At 37.5% G+C, this 10,819-nt stretch overlaps 1 protein-coding gene across 3 annotated transcripts in view; it reads left to right on the top strand.

Moving 5' to 3' along the window:
* Positions 1–10,819, top strand: part of nlgn1 (neuroligin 1) — a 991,517-nt gene that overhangs the window by 717,147 nt on the left and 263,551 nt on the right. The gene's annotated exons all lie outside the window — the stretch shown is intronic.

Here is a 10,819-nt window from a genome sequence, read left to right as displayed (position 1 = left end):
TACAGATCCCAATTTCATCTGCACACATTATACAACCCCAATTCCAATTAAGTTGGGACATTGTGTAAAATGTAAATTAGAACAGAATAAAATGCTTTGCAAATCATCTCCAACCTATATTCAATTGAATACACCACAAAGATACGATATTTAATGTTCACACTGATAAACTATATTGTTTGTGTGCAAATATTTGCTCATTTTAAAATGGATGCCTGCAACACGTTTCAAAAAAGCTGGAACACTGGTATGTTTACCACTGTGTTTCATCACCTTTCCTTCTAACAACACTCAAAAGCATTTGGGAACTGAGGACACTCATGATTGGGTATAAAAGGAGCATCCCTAAAAGTCTCAGCCATTCACAAGCAAAGATGGGGCAAGGATCACCACTTTCTGAACAACTACATGAAAAAATAATCCAGCAGTTTAAGAACAATGTTTCTCAATGTTCACTTGCAAGGAATTTAGGGATTCCATCATCTACAGTCCATAATATAATCAGAAAATTCAGAGAATCTGGAGAACTTTCTACAGGTAAGCAGCAAGGCCAAAAACCAACATTGAATGCCCATGATCTTTGATCCCTAAGGTGGCACTGCATTAAAAACTGACATCATTGTGTAAAGGATCTTACTGTATGGGCTCAGGAACACTTCAGAAAACCATTGTCAGTTAACACAATTCGTTGTTACATCGACAAGCACAAGTTAAAACACCACCTATGCAAAGCGAAAGCCATACATCAACAACATCCAGAAATGCCGCCACCTTCTCTGGGCCTGAGCTCATTTGAAATGGACAGACACAAAGTGGAAAAGTGTGCTATGGTCGGATGATTCCACATTTCAAATTATTTTTGGAAATCATGGACGTCATGTCCTCCGGACAAAAGAGGAAAAAGACCATCCAGATTGTTACCAGCGCTAAGTTCAAAAGCCAGCATCTGGGATGATATGAGGGTCAAATAAAATGTATTTGAAGACAAACAATGTAATTTTTGGCTTATTTGAATTTATTATTACACTAAACAATGAATTGTATTGGATTGCTTCATATTGTATATAATCAAACTGCAGCCAATCAAAGTTTTCCGAAATAAAAATCATATTGTATCATACTATACTTAAATCATATTGTGGCCCATGTGCTGAGATGAGTATCAGATAGTTATAAAGGCGAAATGCACACCCCTTGTAAAAACTCCCTGGCTCATCTCTGCTCCGTCCGTCCCTTCTGCATTACTCAAATCTCAGCATCAGTCACCTGTGAAGCTTTATTGTCCATTACACCCGCACTTGACTGCAAATGCTTTCCCTACCCATTTCCTTGTCTGGCTAACCTTCATCTTTTCTAGTCCCACTACCCTTTCTAACAATAGCAACCTATCATCATCCCTCCATCCCTTTTGATGCAAAGTTATTCTTCGTCCCCATAGACATCCACTGTCTCCTCTTCTTCCTTCCTCTTTAACCTCTTTCCAATCTCCCCTATTTCATCTTGTCCTTTTTTGCACCAACCTTTCCATCTGTGTTTGGCTGTGGAGGACAGGGAACAATGTAAGGAGGAAATGGAGGATAACACTAATCACCATTCGTCTCTCATTATCTCATTAACATGGCTGTCAGACCACACTGCAATTACCAAAGCTGCTGCCCCCATTGAGTTTGTTTGCTTGTTCATATGCATTGCTGCATTTATGAGACTATCCAGGAGTGAGCATATTTTTATGTATGTGTGCGGTCATTGTGATATGCAGGATCCAAGTCCAATTTCAGATAGGTTTGACATGGAGGTTTGACATGACTTGTCTACCACATACTGTATGTTAGCCTACCTGCAGAATACTGATGAAGTAAAATTTTGTTATATTTGTGGTTTCCATATGTAAACTTGTTGATATTTGTGCAGCACTGTTTCATGAATGCAAATGATTGTAATCTCATATTTAGAACGATATCAGTTTGGCCACACTTAGCTCACATTTCAAGGATTTTGATTTCATTAACAGCATTTTTGATGCAACTGGCATTGACAGTAATTTTACATTCAATTCCGATGTTCATTTTGAATGGTTTTCTCTTTTTTTATGTCTCTAAGGTTAAGTGTAAAATAAAATAAGTACAAAAAAAAAAAACTCTACCCTCTCTAAACAGATCTGGAGAGGTTAAGCTCCTCAACCATATAATGTTTTCTTTTTTCTGGCAGAAAAGCACCCACATGTGCTTTCTTTAAAATGGTTTCAGTATTTCCAATGGAGAAAAAAGCACTCCTCGTGACGTTTCAAAGATAACAAAAACAGTCGAGTTCTATCATAACGTATGGTAATAAAACATCCTCACCCACACTCAGAATCAAGCATCTTTCCAATATGCTGTCACATATGAGGTTTTTGTTTCTATCGTGATTGATTTTGAGTGATTAATCAGCAAAAAATAATCTTGTCCTGTCGTTTGCCTGAAAAAGCGCTGCAGTGATGTCATGGTACCTCTCTGAAAAGCTGAGAAATTTTCAATTTAAAAGTGCTCAGACCAGGCTCACAAGCAGAGGCTGCATACCGACACGTGCACCATTCTCATGACAAGCAATTGAAAAAAGATGCTTGCCACCACGAAACAAAACATCATATTGTTCTTGCAGATTTCAATAAAACTTCACGCAATGGTAGAGTACTATACAAAGATGTGCATGAAGGAAAAAATATTTTGATCTGACACCTTCAAGATAGCCTTGATGTTGTTCTTTGTTTGTTTTTGAGAAAGAACAATATCCAACACCACAACAGTGGAGTTTATCATTGAAAGACAACTAAATTGAGCCAGCTTTGGATGAGATCAGCTTCATAAGAAACCTTGATAAAAATGGCTTAGGTTAATGAATAAACAGGTTATCTCATTTGTCAACCCCCCCCCCCCCAAAAAAAAAATAAATAAAAAAATAAAATAAAATAAAAAAATACAGGTGCTAGTTATATAATTAGAATATCATGAAAAAGATTATTTATTTCAGTAATTCCATTCAAAAAGTGAAACTTGTATATTATATTTATTCATTACACACAGACTGATACATTTCAAGTGTTAATTTCTTTTAATTTTGATGATTATAACTGACAACTAAAGAAAACCCCAAATGCCTGCAACACATTTCAAAAAAAGCTGGGATAGGGGCAACAAAAGACTGGGAAAGTTGATGAATGCTCAAAGAACACATGTTTGGAACATACCACAGGTGAACAGGTTAATTGGAAACAGGTGAGTGTCATGATTAGATATAAAAGGAGCATCCCCAAAAGGCTCATCCGTTCACAAACAAAGATGGGGCAAGGATCATCACTTTGTGAACAACTGTGTGAAAAAATAGCCCAACAGTTTAAAAGCAATGTTTCTCAATGTTCAGTTGCAAGGAATTTAGGGATTCCATCATCTACAGTCCATAATATAACCAGAAGATTCAGAGAATCTGGAGAACTTTATACACGTAAGCATCAAGGCCAAAAGCCAACATTGAATGCCTGTGACCTTCAATCCCTCAGGCGGCACTGCCTTAAACCGACATCATTGTGTAAAGGATCTTACCGTGTGGGCTCATTAACACTTCAGAAAACCATTGTCAGCTAACACAGTTTGTCGCTACATCTACAAGTGCAAGTTAAAACTCTACCATGCAAAGCAAAAGCCATACATCAACAACATCCAGAAACTCTGCCACTTTCTCTGGGCCTGAGCTCATTTGAAATGGATAGACGCAAAGTGGAAAAGTGTGCTGTGGTCTGATGAGTCCACATTTCAAATTGTTTTTGGAAATCATGGGCGTTGTGTCCTCTGGACAAAAGTGGAAAAAGACCATCCAGATTGTTACCAGCGCAGAGTTCAAAATGCAGCATCTGTGATGGTATGCGGGTGTGTTAGTGCCCATGGCATGAGCAACTTACACATCTGTGATGGCACCATCAATGCTGAAAGGTACATCCAGGTTTTAGAGCAACACATGCTGCCATCCAAGCAATGTCTTTTTCAGGGACGTCTCTTTTTTCAGCAAGACAATGCCAAACCACATTCTGCATGTTACAACAGCGTGGCTTCGTAGTGAAAGAGTGCGGGTACTAGACTGGCCTGCCTGGAGTCCAGCACTGTCGCCCATTGAAAATGTGTGGTGCACTATGAAGCCCAAAATATGACAATGGAGATCCCGGACTGTTGAAAGACTGAAGTCATACATCAAGCAAGAATGGGAAAGAATATATATATATATATATACATATACATATATATATATATATATATATATATATATATATATATATATATATATATATATATATATATATATATATATATATATATATATATATATATCAGGCTTGGTTTTTCCTTTGTTCTCACCTCAGGGATTTTTTATTTTTGGGTTGTATGCACGCATGACAGAAATGCACAATGTTGCATGATCTGTGTGATGAACAGTGGCCTGAACACCTCTCGTACAGGCACAAAACAAATACAAATGTGTGATTATTATTATTTTTATAACCTCTGACTTCCAGGGATATTTTCTTGATTTTACCATGCTTTCAGTAATTCCCATTTTAACATACTTTTTCTTATGTAATGCCCAGATGCAGCATATCAAAATGTTGACAGCAAGTCACTTATTTCTCCAGAACACTGTATGATTTTTTTTCTCTAAATCTGTAAAAAAGTCTTTTAGAAACTATATCTATTTTTTTTTTTTTTTTTTTTTTTTAAGATACACCTTTATTCATGTGGACCAATTGCATTTTGGAGGTGATCTGGATTGGGATTCTGGATCAAGACTTAACTTTATATGGGCTTTCAAGGATTACGTCAAAACTACTTCACAAATTCTTACTAAATTTGCACCACGGTTAGATATTGGGGCATGGAAGACTCCACTGAATTTGATAGGTGTTCCAGATCTGGATTCTGGATTAAGATTTCACTTTATAGGCTTTTAAGGATTACATCAAAACTACTTCAAGGTTTCTCACCAAATTTGCACCACTTATAGATGTTAGGGCATGGAAGTCTCCACTGGATTTTGGAGGTGATCCAGATCTGGATTGGTGGATGTCAGAAATCTTCGATTGTTGTTGTTGTATGTTTTTTTTTTTTTTAACATATATCTTGGAACTGAATGAAATAGATCCAAGGCTGCAATACACAAATTTCATTTCTTATTCTTTATTGCAGCAAAAATGAAAATGAAATATAGCTTTGGTATAATAAGCTTTGATATTTTTTGATCAGGAGAGCTGCAGAGATTTTAAATAAAAACCTGAATTTAATTTTAACCCAATGGCACACACACAGAAGGCATACACATTAAATGTTAGAAAATGGGACGCTCAGGCAAATGAGTCAGTGCTGTAATACAGTTACATCAGCTGGTTGAGCAAACGGGGTGATGGTGTGATCACTGACTCACCGTTTATAAAGACAAAACTCTAAATTCTTTGTCAGAGTGGAAACACTCAGAATAACATCCCACAATGATACAGTGGTAATTTAGCGAATGTTGTACTTCAGGGAATGCATTATTTAAATAAGTGTCTGACTAGTATGTCCTTCGTGATATATCCACTACATTACATTGCTTTATATTTGGAAATAAGATGAATGTTCCTACAATTTTATATTTAGCAGGTTGATAAATACAGGTGTTGGGCAATGTAGGATTTATATATATATATATCGTGTACACATCCATCCTTTTTCAAAAAGTAAGTCACTTTGGCTTCACCCTTGTTTTTCACTTGGGGTCACCACAGCAGATCTGAGGTGGATCTGCATGATGATTTTACACTGGATGCCCTTCCTAACACAACACACAGAGAATGGGCAGGGGAGATCTTGAACTGGAAACATTCCACACTGGAAACAAGTGCACTTAACCACTTGACATCCGCTCCTGCACCCCAATCTTTTGAACCTGCTTATTCCAGTTAAGGGTCATGGAGGTTGATTGGTTGCCGTTTCATCAGCTTTTGTAATTATTATTAAGAAACTGATTGTTGCCATGTAATGTGGAGCTGTGTCAGGATGGGCATCTGGTGTAAAACTTGTGCCAAATCAACATGCAGATCCACCTTGGATTTGCTGTGGCGACCCCGAGTGCAAACAAGGGAGCAACCAAAGGTACTTAAGTGATTGTTACCACATGACGACTCTGTAGACAGACTCATAATAAAGGGAAACGGGAATTTGCTACATTCCAAATAATTATTGCTGTCATGGTTAAGTTTCCTTTGCTGTTTTACCACATATTGAATAACTATTAGAAAAGTGGTTGGTATCACTCTACGAATCTAAAGACAGACCCGTATTCATGGAAAGAGACATTATGCACATTGCTAAAACTCTGACAGCAATGGTTGTGTTAGCAGTGGATTCACACCCATGATTGTAATACACATAACCTCATGTTCAAAGCAGGATATTTTCAACTTGCATAAAATCCTGATATGTTTGACTTATGTTTTCTGGGTCAGTGTTTGAGCTCCAGACAGGGTGAGCAGTGCATTGCAAGTTTGATCTCCCGATACTGAGTACAGCTCAGAGCTAGACTGAGATGGACAGCTTGAAGAAAGAGATTTATTTTGGATTCAGATTTGATAACCTGTATTCAATCTTTGCTCCAATGTCCTAAGCTCGGCTCTGCACATGCTGTGTGCCTTTTTTTTCCCCTCCACTCTTTCAAAATTTATTTTCAATCAGTTCCACCTGCTGTCTGTGATGGTGCCGAGATAAAATATTGAGCCACCTAGAGCCTCTAAAGTGGTTTATCACCATAGAGACATGGTAGAAATCTGCAGCACAGTGTGAGATAATACACCAAACATCCGCGATGTGTTGCAAGTCTACATCAAAGAACGCGGACATCATTTATTCTACATTTCTGACATCACCAGCATATCTTTTTTGTTTTGAAGCTCAATGTGTTCAGAAATATTCCAATGATTATCTGCATGCTCGTTAAGTGTAATTAAGGATTAAGGAACAAAGGCAACAAAGATCATTCATTCCAAAATCTTTCTTTGTCAACACTGTGATCATTTAGCTGGCAGCAACAGCACTTCTATGATCCACACACTTCATTCGCTGATTTGTTTTCTCTTCTCCCTCATTACCAGTGTAGGTTTTCCTGACTAACTGCGGTTCACCAGATTTAATTTGAAAGGTGAGTGTTGCAGAAATTATGCTTGAAGTATTGTTCCATTCAGTGCAGTCATTTTGGATTTGTGTTGTTGACGGCATCAGAGGTATTTTCTGTTACTTCATTAAAATAATGCAGAATTTGAAACTCAATTTACAAAGCATTGAAACACTGAATAAGTGTCTCCTCACTTTACTTGTTGTTGCACACAATACCACACTGACATGAAAAAAAAATACAGTTGGAGATGATGATTTATGTGTGTTTTTGCTTCTTTCTCTATTTTATTTCATTATTTATCCTGACCACAGGACACAGCAATCATGCCCACTTCTAAAAGGATGCAAAATAATACGAGTGACATTTCTGAGTGAAAAATAAATTCCTCTTGCTGGTTGTCCCTTCAAAAACAAGTAACATTTGTTTGATTTCTAAAATCTAAAATTTAAAATGTACTGAAACACAGATAGATACATACACATATTAAATTAAAAAAAAAATGTGGACCCTATCCTGACAATCTATGAGGTGGTATCTGACCTGGTACCAAGACCTCTGCCATAATCACAAGGGGTTGCAAGATTTTGTCTGCTCTAATTGTGAACATTAGAAGTGCTGATGCAATAAAATATAAAATAAAACATATTATGTGGCTGTGAGTCTGTGCGCGCTCTGATTGGCTGATTACCGGTCAGATATTTTCCCATATCAGACCAGTTACCATGACAATCGGTCTGCAACACGTATTTTCGTTACAAACCAGGAAGCAAAAAGCACGATTACAAAAACCAAGTCAGACATGACCGAATTTTTAACAGCATTAAAAAAACAGATTTACAATGCTTACCAGCTAATGACCTTGACCATCTGTTAAGCTACTGGAGGTGAAGAAAGCGAACGGGTCTGACTACGAGCCCAAATCCGTCAGCAGTTTTCATATTTGGGCGATACTGTAAGTTTTGCGTGTTTATGTATGTAATGCCATATAATAAACAAATTATTAACCTTTCTGCCTCAGTCTGTATGGGGATATCAGACCTCATTGTTTTTTGCACAGACCTTGCTAAGGCTCGGGTCGTACTGTTAACACCTCGCTCTGGTATTTCCCCATACAGACCTTGCACTCATTTAATAATCCTTTAATATAAAACTTTATCAGATTTGATGGATAATCTATAGTATTTAAAAGACCTTTGCTTTTCATTTAATGAACCAAACAGAGAAAGGGGATAAATTATGACTTAAGTTATATATGTGCTTCTTGGGGTCATGTTGTCATCCGGTTGTGGGGTTTGTTCATGTTTGCCCTCTTGAGTCCAGGATATGTTTGAGTTATGTTTTGTCAGCTGTGTGTGTGTGTGTGTGTGTGTGTGTGTGTGTGTGTGTGTGTGTGTGTGTGTGTGTGTGTGTGTGTGTGTGTGTGTGTGTGTGTGTGTGTGTGTGTGTGTGTGTCTTTGTCTCATCACTTAAAAGGATGATTTTTACATGTTGTAAACCACAGAGAAAACTAAGTATTGTTTTACTTTTTTGTGCTGTTGGGACCATTTTCTTAAAATATTGCTAAGTTAGTTCTAATGGCTGTTGTCTTAACATTTGCATTTGTAGAGTTACATTTTAAGCAGAAGTTTCATCCTCTCTGAAGACGTATATCTAAAGTAAAACATGTTTGTTCTCAGATTCTGGTTTCTGTGCTGCATGTCTGGTTATTTTTTTTTTTTATGCATCTAGTATTTTTGGTAATTATATGTTGAGTGTCACAGTTATCTCCTTAGGTTTTCCTGCATTATGTTTGACACGTCCTTTGTGGTGCTCTTATATAGTTTGCTGTTTTTGTAATCATGTATGATTTTGGAGTCCTGAATTATGCCTCTGGTGTTTTGTCTTATGGTATATGTTGATGCATTGCGGTTCCTTTCTAATGTTGTTTGTTCTCTTGATTATTCTGTTAAATATTTGTTTTCTTAGGTGTTCAGTTGGCTATGGGTTATGCTCTTGTGTATTGTATCTCTTGAGGATGCCTTGGTTTTGCTGCCCCATATGTTCATTTTAATTTCTTCACATGTTTTGATTGGCTTTGATTATTTTCACCTGCGTTTCTTGAGTCTCTTATTTAAACCACTCCGTGTTTGTCTTTCCTTTGTGGGTCCATTGCTTGACTATTAGGTGGTGAGAGAGTCATACTGCTTCCTCTCAGTCAGGTTTGTAAGTACTGTGTTTTGTTCATTTCCTCTGTGAAGAATTGTATTTTTATTAGTTTTGGCATTTTTCTACCTCACCATTTTTTTCCAAATTATTCTGTATGGTTTTATTAGTTGGCACCTTGGGCTGAAATAAGTCTGGGTTTTTGACAGATACCCTTCTGAGTTAGTCTGCTTGCTCTGGGGTTCTCAATCTGCTTCGTTCCAGGTAAATAATCCTGATAGTTGGTTTTAGGGCATTTCCCCCAGTCATGTCCCATCTGGTCATTACCCCCTGGATATTTCCCTCCTAGGTCATTGTCCCAGAAGGCCATTTTACCCCCTGTCTCCCCCCCAGTCTATTTTCTGATAGTCACCCCCCGACCCCTGTGCTTGTTTTCTTTTGTACTGCATTGTATTTATCTTTGAAACTGTACACTTGTACATGGCCAACCACCTGTAAGTCGGTCTCCTTTTACAGCACAAGATTTATTGGAATACTTTGAGAAAATAGATCACATTAGGTTAAACATATCCCAGCATGCCTTAACCCAACTAACTACACCCTGCCGACTGTGCAGGAAAATGATTAATCTCTCATAACCTGTTCCGAAATGTTTCAAATCTGCAGTGATTAAACCATCACTTAATAAATCTAATCTTGACCCTCATATATTGAAAAACTCTAGGCCAAAATCAAACCTATCATTTTACTGTAAAATTCTGGAAAAAGTGGTTTCACAGCAGCTCATGGACCACCTTAATGAGAATAATCTTTCTGAGCCACTGCAGTTTGCTTTTGGAAAATATCATTCCATAGAGTCAGCTCTCACTAAAGTGGTGAATGATCTTCTGTTTGCAATGGATTTGACACCCCTACGGTGCTGGTGCTGTTAGATCTTAGTGCTGCGATCACCATATTCTACTCGATAGGCTGGAGAATCATTTTAGGATGCATGGTTGACAATCATACCTGACCAGTCCTTATCACTGTGTTTTGTAACTATACCACTACCTCTAACCTTAGTGACATGAAATTTGGGGTTCCACAGGGGTCTGTCTTAGGGCCCTTGCTTTTCCTTCTTTGTGTAGCACCCCTTGTGCACATATTGCAGTGTTTTGGGATTACCTTTCATTGCTATGCTGAAGATACTCAGTTATACATGCCGACAACTGCTTGTAACCTTATGTTACATAAAATACCATTTAAAATACCAGCAGTATTTTATGTGGTATTTTCCTCTGATAAGACAGAAATGATGGTTCTTTGTCCAGTGAGACATCAGCATTAATTTGACCAGCTAACGCTTAGCCTAGGCTCGTGTCATACATCACACTGACAAAGTGAGGAACTTCATGGTAATTTTTGTTCCTATGCTGTCCTTTGACCCCCACATTACAGATATTACGAGGACTGCTTTCTTTTTTTCTTTTTTTTTCATTTATGTAGTGCCAAATCACAACAGAGT

The sequence above is a fragment of the Thalassophryne amazonica genome, chromosome 10 (genome assembly GCF_902500255.1).
Source record: "Thalassophryne amazonica chromosome 10, fThaAma1.1, whole genome shotgun sequence".
Lineage (NCBI taxonomy): Eukaryota > Metazoa > Chordata > Actinopteri > Batrachoidiformes > Batrachoididae > Thalassophryne > Thalassophryne amazonica.
This window is presented reverse-complemented; position numbering and strand designations above follow the sequence as displayed.